The sequence below is a fragment of the Antechinus flavipes genome, chromosome 6, assembly GCF_016432865.1.
Source record: "Antechinus flavipes isolate AdamAnt ecotype Samford, QLD, Australia chromosome 6, AdamAnt_v2, whole genome shotgun sequence".
NCBI lineage: Eukaryota > Metazoa > Chordata > Mammalia > Dasyuromorphia > Dasyuridae > Antechinus > Antechinus flavipes.
In genome coordinates, this window is record NC_067403.1 from 214438444 (window position 1) to 214450930 (window position 12487).

The 12487-nt window shown below is 36.1% G+C and overlaps 1 long non-coding RNA gene across 1 annotated transcript; it reads right to left on the reverse strand.

Annotated features, from left to right (window-relative positions):
- Nucleotides 1–4201: 4201 nt before the first annotated feature.
- On the reverse strand, nt 4202–12263 carry LOC127539765 (uncharacterized). The gene is made up of 3 exons (XR_007948030.1): nt 12007–12263; nt 4722–4894; nt 4202–4411 (listed from the first exon to the last, which is right to left on the reverse strand). It is a non-coding gene; the product is annotated as an uncharacterized LOC127539765 (long non-coding RNA).
- Nucleotides 12264–12487: the final 224 nt, after the last annotated feature.

The window sequence follows — 12487 nt, forward strand, 5'->3', positions numbered from 1 at the left end:
TTAGTTCTCACACTCCTCTCTCTAGATGTAGATGGCTCTCTTCATCACAAGATCTTTGGTACTGCTCTGAATCATCTCATTCAATATTCATCTGTGTAAGATTTTGAGTTCCAAATTTTTTTCTTCCCTTCCTAACTTCCCTTCTGCTTAGGACAGCAAGTGATTTGATATAGGTTATACATTGTACTTTTTTTTTTTTTTTAATTAAATACTGCTTTCTTAGAGACAGATGAACTATCCTGCTGGTATTCTCTGTGCATTTCTCATTTTTCATTTAGCAGCTTCTGCATTTCCCCATCATTTTCATCAAACCAGTCTTGATATTTGTGTGTGTTCTGGTCCAGACGACTAAATGTCGTGTTAAATACCAAATCTTCGAAAGCTGCCCTTTCTTTTTCAGCTTCACTATTCTAACCACGGGCTTCCTCAGCTTTTTCTTCAAGTTAGCATCAAACTGTTCACCATGTAATGCTTTTGTCTCTTGATTTCAAATGTTCTGAAAGTCATCTTGCTTTGGGGCTATTGCTTTTGTTGAATATGAATGTTTAGCATAGAAATAAATGGACGATTAGTCCAGCAATCTGTGCCATACCTTGCCTTTGTCATTTTCACATCTTCTTACATAATTTTTAAAATGCCAATATAGTAAATATCATGTGATGGTATATCCATGAAGTTTTGTGTTTAAGTAGATGGAAGACAGTATTGGTGATGAGGTGTTGGGATGTATAAGTAATCAGGGTAAGGGACTGCTGCTGTTTCTGACTCTCTTCCATCTAAGAACTCCCATGGTGAGTAGAATCATCTTTGCAAGGTTTTTGCACATTTTTTATATTTTGACTGCGAGGTAGGATTCCCACCTGCCATAGTAAATATGCCCGAGCTAGGTTAGGTAAAGCAGAGAATTTTAGACACCTTTTCTTTCTTCTTCCTCGTGCCAGGAGGCAAGCAGTTCTGCTGCTTCAGGCCAGTGAGATGACCGTATGGTTTGGGCTGCCTGTGTGCAGGATTGCGACTGCAGCTCACAGTGTATCTGTTCCTGATGTTTTGTCATTTGCTCTTTCACCTCAGGACTTCAAGGGTAGATAACAATGATATGGGTGATGTCCACATAAATTGCATTTAAGTGAGGTGAATTGTGAAGTCTTTGGTTTCACTCCCCCTTCCAGAGCCATCAGAATTCAGTGGCAAGACAAAAGACAAAACGACTAGTGATGGCTGAGGATGTAGTGGATGACTTTGGCATCTTTGGGGGTCTGAGCAAGCCCCTTACAGCTTTATAGCTCCTGCTTTGGATACAGTTTCTGCTATCCTTTCAGCCTATTGGAAGAAATTCTCATCCACCTATTCCTCCAAGGAGTTTTTACATGTGTGGGACAGACACCCTCTTAAATTACTGACAGATTTGAGTCCTCTCTGTTACCCCGAGTCTGATTTAGTCAGTCTGTTGAAACGATTTACCAGGGTGGCCACTGTGCATGCTACAGCTTCTTAGAGTCATAGGTGAGAATTGAGTATCAGTAGAACACTAAAGGTAAATTTGTAACCTAGAAAAGGGCTCAGAAAGCCCTCACACCAGAGGCGATAATTTTTCCTGATCAGCCACATACCTCTATGGCTTGGTAGTTTATTGATGACAGCGTAAAGGCGATTGTTAAATAATATAGAAGGAATGTCAGAGATTCTGGAAGAGAACGAGGGAAATCATTCTTCCCTTGCTCTGTGATCAGGGCCCGTGAAAGGAAGGACTCTGGTACTCCAGATTCAGGTGCTCTAATCTAGGAGAGAGCTATCTGATGGTCACAGAACCCTGAGATGTAGAGGTCTAGGAAGGGACATGGTCCTAGACACAAGGAGAAAAGTACAAGTGATCTGGATACTGTCCTCAGGAATGAGTAGGAGAGGCACCCCCAGTGAAGAAGGGAAAGAGACTCATATTCCTCCCATCCTGTCCTGAGCCACCTCATCTGGAACACATTCTTAATAACTCTGGCTATATCTTAACTCTTAGTTAAAAAGGTCACCCAAAGCTATTTTTACTGGTGAGAAGCAGGATAAATTCCTGTGAAAAAATTTCAGAGATAGAATTGGAGATGCCTTTTACTGGAAAGCTCTATTTCACTCTGAGGCGGTGGAGAAGGTAGATCAGAATTATGGAGAAATTCTGAACATCTGAATGTTTTTGCCTTCAGAAGCATCTACCATAAACCTTTCTCTCCTTTAACTTCACCTCAATAAAGAGATGATTAGATGCATCTGAGAGCTCAAATCTGAAGGATAATCGTTTCAATCTCACTGACATTTAACACTTGACAAATTCTGAGTGTAAAATATCTTTTCCCTAATTACCTATAACCAAAAGGCATTTCTTTAAGATACTGATCTCATAGTGAGTAGAATTGAATGTGTTTAAAAATTCAACCCAGCCACACTGAAATTGTGGGAAATTGTGAGAGAAAAATAGACATTTAAAGGTTGATAGAAGTTGTTAACAGGAGAAGTAACATTCATTTCTGTTGGATTTGATTGAGAAGGACCCAAGGATGAAGATCTAGAACAAGCTTGGGAACTCCAGTCTCTTGGATGAGGATTTTTTTCTCTCCTAAGACAGTCTGCCTGGAAAAGAGAGAGAAAAGAATTAATATCAGATCATCCCATTGTTGAAACTTTTAAGCACACCTTTATAATCTGCATTTCTGAGGCCTTCAACAATGGAGGGTATGTGAGAGCTTATGTATATATTTTAGCTAAGAATCAAGCAAAGAAAATTAGGCCTAGGTAATGTTGGGAGAAAGGAAGAAATGAGGTAGGGCAAAAAATCCTCAAGAGTCTCTTGCTCTTCATTCCAAAGAAATTGATGTCATGAAAAACAAACAAAATCCTTTAAATTTCCAAAAGAAATGACTGAATAAACAGACTCTCCAAATCATGGCAAAAGAAATTGCAGATATGTTGAGTTTCTCCAACCTTTACTTCTTTTCTGGAATTTAGCACCTCTATTTCTGGATTAAGATTTCCACAGTGGAAAAAGGGACTAGTTCAAGTTAGTAGCACCTGGTTATTTCCAGTCACCACCTACCCTGAATGAGGCTCATGTAAATTTTGGGCTCCCCAAATTCCCTTACTCCATAATCCAAACTGAGCATTCCATTTATTTTCCATTATTGTGACTCAGTTGTCTTTCTTTTTTCCTTCATGCTATGGCCTTGTAATATTGCACACTATCACCTATTATGCTGTACTAGTAGAGGCTTGCTAAAAAGCAAAAAAGGACTCTAGAAAGGTGGTCACCAAATATAGGTCATCAGTATTTCTAAGATTAGTGTTAGCTTTACAAGGTAGAGTCCAATTATCTCCTGACATTTGATAAGATCTGAAAAATTGTCATTAGCAGGTAAGCTTTTCCACCTGAACATTTTCTCACATCAAGCTCTTGGGACATAGAGGCATTCAAAGATTTTATACATTTCTCTAGCACAATTCATGAATTCATAGGGTTTGGAGACCAAGTTTGCTTACTTGGGCATTTCTTCTTTTTTGCTCTTTGATTACTAAACCAGGACCTAACCTGTCAAAAATGAATGTTAAAGACAAACCATTCAACAAATGCTCTACTAATTTGTCATTCCCAAAGGAGTCAGCCTAATGATTATTTGAATGTGCCGAGCATTGACTAGGTGGAGAATGAGAATATAGGGAAAGTAAAGGAATCATATCTTTCAAAAAAGGTAGATTACTGGGGCAGCTAAAAGGTACAGTGCAGCTCTGAGCTGAGTCAAGACTAATTTTCATGAATTCAGATCTGGCCTCAGACACTTACAAGCTGTGTGATCTTGAGTGTGTCATTTAACTGTTTGCCTCAATTTCCTTGTATGTAAAATGAGCCAGAGAAGGAAATGGTAAACCACTCTAGTATCTTTGCCAAGAAAAATCCCAAATGGGGTCATGTAGAGTCAGACATGTCTCAAAAACAAAAGACTGAACATTGCAGGTTAAAGCTGTCAATGACATCTAAATCTTCCCATCCAGTCTTTTAACTTAAAGGACTGGATGGGAAGATTTAGATGTAAATAATGATATTCTGCTAAACTTAAACCAATAACTTTATCAACCACACCAGAATTACAAGGCATAAAAAGATAGAAATAAACATATAATCCTGAGCATATCTACAATCCTGAGCAGGAAAACTATACCTGAATTGAAGTCAAGTCTACTTCATCACACAAGACATTGACTTGGTCATAGTGGTTTGTATTAAAATGCTCTTTAAGGATTTTCAGTTGGTGTCCTGAGAATTTATTTTTTCTTTTTTTCCTATTTTGTATCTAAATGCAACTTTTATTGTCTTGCTTTCTCTTTTCTTCCCAATTTGGTGGTTTCTTCAAAGTAGTAGGTTGGAAAGGAGGATCTGAGGAATAGTCATGGAGAATAAAGTGATTAGGTCAAAACAAATGAAACTCATATGAAGTCCCCACTATCCCAGATTGTGCTGAGACATGTAGGTCCTATTTTAAATGAGGAAACATGTATTTTAGAGTATATGAACATTAGCAACTTCCAAGTACTTAATTCCTCCTCTCAATGAACTCACCATACTCTTAAATCCCACATATCCACCCCATGCAGTCTTCTTGATTACTAGCAATCTGGAATTCCGTAAATCTGCCATATATACAGTTTTTAAATATCAAGGGAAAAAAATCATTTTTTTTACTCACCTCAGATTGTACCATATTCCTTGCTGATTGAGCCACACTCCTCCCAGATTCTATTATATTCATTATCTTTTTGTTAGGCTGAGTTTCCACAACAAGTTAGTAAGGGAAATTTTCTTGAATTTTGGTTTCTTCTTGTTGAGAGGAAGAAGATTATATTTATTATCTTGGATTACCTGGAATGGAGAAGAGATACTTGCTAGGATATTCACTCTTTTCCCTTCCTTAATTTTCATTAATTAATTTAATTTCCTTAATTCCATTCCTTAATTTTGAATGAACCCAAATGAATGATGAGGGAAAAGACAAACTTAAGTATTTGGAAATTTTTGAAAATTTTCAAGATTTTGATGAAGAGATGTTCCAAAGAGAAGAGTACTGAAAAAAGTTAAGTTAATGTTATTACCATAGGACAGCTTTAGTAATTTAGTAATTTAAGGCCAGAACTTTAGTAGCACCTCTCTTCACTGATAGAGACAGTTATAGAGATTCACTGATAGAGATAGAGATAGAGATAGAGATAGAGAGTCAGAAACCCTCAGTGTCACTCAGACATTTCTCTAAAATATCTAGAACTAGAGGTTATAAATGAGATTAGATTAATAAATTATTTAATTTAAAATTTAATTTAATTTTAATTTTAATTTAATTTTAAAATTTATTTAATTTTAGTTATCAATAAATAAGACCAGAAATTACAGAGAAAATAACTTATTGGCATCAGTATAGGAAGATCCCCTTGCATTAAAAAAATCACAGGTCAAATTTTTTAAAAATAAGAAAAATTTAAATCATAGCAACATTTCTGAATTAATTGTCTCAAACTCACAGCCAGGACTTGACAACTACTGAGATACGAGATATGAATGTCTAGAGAAGTTTAGATAAGAGCACTGATGTCTACACTCTGTATCAAAGGTGATTATGTCTTATATTATATTTTTTTCTTTTTTGAATGGTCACTATTATTACCTACCTGATTTGTCTTGCTGTTATTTTCTCTCCTTTTAAACAAATAAGTATGACCACTATCTCTCTGATAAGAGAAGGTGGGTGACAGTACTTCATCATCAGTCTTTTGAAATTATACTCTATCACTATATCAGAATTCTGAAAGTCTATGTTTTCCTTTTTAATGATTATATTCATTTTCTAAATTTCTCCTGATTTCACTCTTTTCTATCTGTATCCATTCATATAAGGTTTTCCATACCAAATGGCTTTTTTAAAAAATTTCTTGTAGTGCAATAGTATTCCATTACATTTAAATGTGAAAAATTCATTTTGGTTATTACCAAATAAAGGTCACTCACAAAAAGTACTGCAAGAGATATAACCAAATAAAAGGTCACTCACAGAAAGTGCTGCTAGAAATAGTATCTATAGATTCATTCTCTCTTCTTTGATTGCTTTGAGATATGTGCATATAGTGATATTGCTGGGTCAAAATGGTATAAACAGTGTTGCTTTCCAGAATATTGGGAACAATTAATATCACAATCAACATTGCATGAATGTAACTATACTTCCATATTCCCTCCTACAATTGCTATTCCCCTCCCCTGCCTTTTTTTGGTCATAGTTTCCAATGTGATGTGATCAAGAATTCAGAGTTATTTTTATTTGTATTTCTTATGATTACAAACTATAAGTAATTTGTAATTCTTTACCTGGAAACAATCAATTGATATAGTTTTTACTATTTATCTTTTGGGGAATAGTTTTTGTTCTTAGGTATTTGTATCTGGTTTATCCCTTATTTTCTGAAAACTGTGTTTTTGCTTAGTTAGATAGCATGATTGATATTTTGTTTTTCCTAATCACTCAGTTCATATAATATACCTCCATCTCCACCACCCAGAATCAGCATTTCTTTGTCAGTATAATCTTCTTTCCCACTGCTCATTATGTATACGCCAAATTACTCTCTGCCAGATTGACATCTGAGGATAAGGATATTACCAAACTTCTTCCAATACTGCCCTTACAGAGTTCTTTCATTCTTTCTTCCAATTTGTTTAATAGATTGTCAATTTCTTATCTTCCTTTCAAATTGTTGTTGTAACTTTGTATGTCCATCAACACTAATCCATGTGGGTAAATTCTCAGACTGGCAAAACTGCCATTTTTGTTAACGTAAGTTGCTAAATATCCATGTTCTTCCCAAGAATGAATTGTTTCTCTCATTGCTTGCTCTTCAAAAACAGACTGGAGACCTTTAAGAATGGCATCTCCATCAGCTTTGCACTGAGCTGGAAGTTGAGGGTGTTGTGTTGCCCAGCTGCATAATGAGTTAGAGCCCAGTGCCATGCCTGATGGAGGCAGCCGTTGCTGCTTGCTGCTCTTGCTGCTGTGTGTGCAACTGCGTGTGCATGTGTGTATGTGTGTCGCTCAATTCTAATTTTTAAGGAATTATTTTCTTCAGTGAGTGTTTGTATCTACTTTTCCAGTTAGCTAATTCTGCTTTTTAAGAAATTCTTCTCTTCAAAGAAATTGTGTCAAGGCATTCTTCTCTTTATTTGACTTTTAGTTTATTCTGTTTTTTAATGTGTTATTTTTTCTAGCATTTTTGTGCTTCCTTTACCAAGCTATTGACTGATTTTTTAGGATTTTCTTGCAGAACTTTTATTTCTCTTCCAATTTTTTTTTCCCTCTGCTGTTCTTACTTGATTTTAAAATCTTATTTGGGTTCTTCCATGACCTGAGACCAATTAATATCTTTCTTTGAGGCTTTAGATTTAGAAGTTGTGATTCTTTGTCTTCTATGTTTGTTTTGATCTTCCCTGTCACCATAGTAATGTTTTCTAGTCAGGATCTTTTCCTGATAGTTGCTTATTTTCCAGTTTATATCTTGACTTTAAACTTAAACTCCCTTATTATCCAGGAGAGGCCAAAATAACCTGGGAAGCAAAATCAGCCAATCAGAATGTTGGGGAATGCCAAAGTGGAGTATCAAGGCCTGTATTATGTTTTTGAAAGAATTCGGTCTTCAGCTCAAGCAAGGGTGTTTATTTGGGGTTTAGGGTGACAAGGATGATGTACCCTGCTGGTTGTTCTCCTTAATGGAAGGAATAGTAATTCAAGGAAGGTTTTGCCATCATTTTCCATTCACTGAGATCCTGATGAATTTCACAATATAGTAATTTCAGGTCCTCAGTGTATTTTGGGGACTCTAGAGAGGGAATGGAGGAAAATGTAGGTTGTATTCTAGAAAAATTAGTCTAACTGGAGAGGCCTTCAAGTTTGATTACAGTTGGAGATGACCTGGTATGGTCCTTTTCACTTTATGCCCAATGGATTGGTCCTTCGGGCCTTCGATGATTTCAAGTATATCATGTCCCCCAGATTTACTAGAGTACAGTCTGGGGATGATTACCTGTCAGTCCTAGGAAATGTTTATTTGTACATTCATAAAGGACTTCCAAATTGTACCAAGCCATGTGGCAAAATTGAATGACTAGATTTGTTCCAGGTCTATAAGGATGTTGGAAGTAAAGACTGGTCATCCACATAGGAACTTGAAGGGGCTGCGTTTAATGTTTTCCCAAGGTGTGATATGGATTTTAAGCAGTCCAATTGGGAGATTTTTCACCCAGTCCTTAAAAGTCTCTAATGAAGTGAATGGATCCTAGAAAAAGGCCATATCCCTGGTAGCAACCCAGTGTTTAAGTGGGTACTGACAGGTTGGCCTTTGAGGAACTTCTTGACTTGACGAGATTATCTGGTACAAATAGAGTTATCTTGAACTGATGGCCACAGTTACTATATACAATTGGGAGGTCAAGTTATAGATGTCAACCAAAGGGATTAATTTGGAAGAATTCCTTAATGACCAGTTCACTTTCTGAGGCATAGTTAGCATACACTTTGCTTTGAAATTTTTTTTTCTTCTATAAAAGGTCCTGTACTTTCCCCATGTAAACTGGGAATTCCTCTAGGGAATTTAGCCTGCCTTATGAAGTTATAATAAAGTCTCTATTTATTTGGGGATGGCCTAAGCCTAAAATTCTTTTGAAATACTCCATGACACAGGTCTGGAACCCCAATGATTTTTGGATTCCCAACCCCAGCATTTGGTGTCCCATACTGGGGAAATGTGGCTTTTCCTCCTCCACTTCACAGTAAACCCACTTTTTTCTTTTGTTGTTCTCCATCTTAGAGCTGGGACCCACCAAGAACCTAAAGAAGGCTTGTTGGGTCATTGATTTTGGGAACTTTTGCAGTTTTGGCATACTTCCGTTCTGATTAGGAACTCCTGGTCTTGGAAATAATTTGTCTGTTTTCACCCTCCCAGAAGAGGTGGGTCACTATATGAATAGATACTTTATATGATTTGTGGCAAAGATGAGACAGTCCCTTCTGGAGATATTCAGTTCCCCTGGGATTCTCCCCTTTGAATAAAAAGACAGATCTGACCTACAAGATCTCAAAAAGAAGAGGGTCATTTTCTTTTGTAACACACCTGAGAGTATAATCCTCATATACCCTGGAGGATACCCTGGTTGTTGGATCTCTCAATTAAGTATTTTAATTGCACACTTTGTTGTTTGTATTTGTCTTGGACATTTTGTAAGTTTTGAGATACTATTCTAGAATTTATTTTTAAGAAAAAATAAGATTAAATCTTATAAAAGTTTTTTTTTTTTTTAAAGCAATTGATAAGATTAAGCTAATAGAGTCTATGTCTTAAGCACTTTCAGATTAGATCAGATTAAGGAAAGAGAATGCTAGAGAACTGTATTCTGCCCCACCTGATAGAAAATTGGAGGGCAGGAACCATAGCAGGCCCCAAGACCAGAATTCTCTGTGCTCTGACTCTTTGAACTACCACCAAAGACAGATCCTATGTAATTTATGTAATTTGTAAAATTACATATGCAATTTGTAATACATATGTAAATTACATATGTAAATATGTAATATGTAAAAAATGTAATTATGTAAATTATTTTTATTTCTGCTTCAGTTTCCTGATTTGTATCTTGTGAGGATCACATGACTATGAAAGAGTTTTTAATAGGGCAAATGTTAACTGTTTTATTGAATGTAATTGCTTCATATCTGATAACTTTATATTAATTTTAGATATGGTCAACATATAATGATAGTGTTGAGATAAATGATTTTCTGCTTAAGGTAATTTGGAAGCACATTCAACTAATTTAAGTTCACTTGACTGATAATTAATGGGATTCCAAACCTGTACTCCCTAGGCATAGTACTATAGTGCACAGAGGACAGAAAAGATTTGTATAATTAAGAAACAACTAAAAGATGTTGAGTTTGTTCAGAATATCTGGTTAAAATTTAGGGGTCTTACAAACCAATGTTAAGCTTTGGTCAAGTTTAATGAAGGCTTTTAAAACACTTTGTTGTTTGTATTTGTCTTGGACATTTTGTAAGTTTTGAGATACTATTCTAGAATTTATTTTTAAGAAAAAATAAGATTAAATCTTATAAAAGTTTTTTTTTTTTTTAAAGCAATTGATAAGATTAAGCTAATAGAGTCTATGTCTTAAGCACTTTCAGATCAGATCAGATTAAGGAAAGAGAATGCTAGAGAACTGTATTCTGCCCCTGTGTGTATTTAAAATTGGAAAAGTTGATTGTAAATTATATGATTCCTACCCATTTTTGTAATAAATCATGTTTTATATGAATTTTAAAAATTATTTTTATTCTCCCTAAAACAAAAGGGAAATTAAATTAAGGGAATAGAAGAAGGAAGCCCAAGCTGTCAGAAGAACCCCAAACCACAGTAACCTGAGAAAAGAAAAATTCTAATCAGCTGAATCCACTATTTAGTGATGAGACTCAGTAAACACTAATAGGTAATTGATTCTTTATGAGATTGTAGAACTCAAATATGTCTTGTCATCCAGTGTCTTGAATATTATTATGATATGCTAAGGTCAATACCTATTATTTAAGGGATGTGCTCCTTGAGGGCTGAACTTCCTGAAGCTCTCATTCATGAGCCTTGCTTTTGAGATAAAATTTCTTGGAACTATAACTAATACTATTTTGAGTTTTGAATTAAGATAAGATTTTCTGGAGAATTATTAAGTCAGTAACCTACCATCTGAGAGAAATATCAAGAGCTCCTTAGTGGGATATAATCCTGGTGGAGATCTTATGTCTGGGGAAAAGCAGGAAGGACAATCTGAAGCTTTAGGTGGGATCCTTCTGGCTCATTTTCCCAATTCTATTCCTTGTGTTTTGCACCTGATTTTTCCTGAGTCTGGAAATAAGGTGGAATTGTTACTGCATAATTGATTGTCAACTGTGACAGAAGTCAAACAGAGCCGAAGGTTAGGTTGCTTTAACCTGCCATAATCATGTCCCTGCTTTTTTTCTCCTAGCAAATTTCTATAATCAGAGAAAGTAATCAATAGAAGACATGAACACAATGTAAGTATATAAGATCTGGCTGTTTTCAGTCTGAAAATATGTTTTTATTATATTCTAAACAATAAGGTAAATGAGTCATTGGCCTAGTCACATGCCTGTTACTTATATGTATGTTTCCAAATGATGTAAAAATAATAAGGTGTTGATAAAACTGTGGGATCCAGCTATTATTTTATTGATTATTAAAACTAAATCAGAAACTACTTCATTGTGGTTTAGAACTTTAAGTACTTAAGAATAATTGGAGTAAAATCAGCCTTTTATAAAGACTTACTTGTGCAAGAATTGCACCTATGGATGGAAGATCTCTACCTGCAAGAATGTTGTTACTCTTGTTTCCTTGGCAACTGGAAACCCCCTCAGCCCATCATCTTCTCCACCTAATGTCTAACCTCCTTCAAACACTTTGGCTTGTGTATTCGTGGCTATGTCAGCATTCCTTTACTGATTATAACACTACTGTCCTTATTCCCCACCCTTTCTCATTGGATTTGTTTCTTCTTGGCTCCAGCTAATTCACATTCAAATGATGGTCAACAGTGGATACCATCCTAATTCTGAACCCACTAGATGGTACATTGACCAGCTTCTGGGCCCTCAAATTCATTATCCCTTCAAGTAGGACATGTAAGAAAGGGGCTGCTTTACCCCTCCCCCCCATCTCATTAGGAAGCAGTTTCAAAGGATAAAAGCCTTAATCTCATATCCCTCCCAATTTTTGTTGGGGGAAATGATGGAATGAAAAAGACTCCAGCAAAAGAATAGGTCCTTGGTAGCTAGGTGGGCCAAAGGGAGGGCTATTGACAAGAGAAGGCCTTAAGTGGATGCTTGTTGTAGAAAGCCCTAGTTGAATCTCCCATCAGGAAGCCAAACTTACCTTCAGAGGCAAGCAGGGAAAGGCATTGGCAGGATTGTCTTGTCCTTAAGTAGGCTTTGTTGTCTTTAAGTGGGACTTTGTTGCAGTGGGCCCTTGTTGACTTCCTTAACAAAATTATCTTGACCCCACAGTTACTGTATTCAATCAGGAGTTCCTCTCCTATAAAAAGTTTCCCCTTTACTTTTGTTAATTGTGAGTTCGATAGGAACTTTGCCAGAGCTTTTTGCCCCTTAACTGAAAGATCACCTGAGCCTGTGAATTCTTTATGGATGATTCAGGACATTCTAGACTTCTTGTATCTCATCAGTTCCAGGAACCTCCTAGATTCTTCATAAATGCTTAGTAACTAACTGGCATGTATGAAATGGTTAAGGAGAACCAACACCCCTGGTGTGAGGGATTGCTCAGCCCGTTATAGGGCTGTTCCTCTACGATGGTACTTATAGAAATCAAATAAAAGGAGGAGGAGCAGCAAAGGATC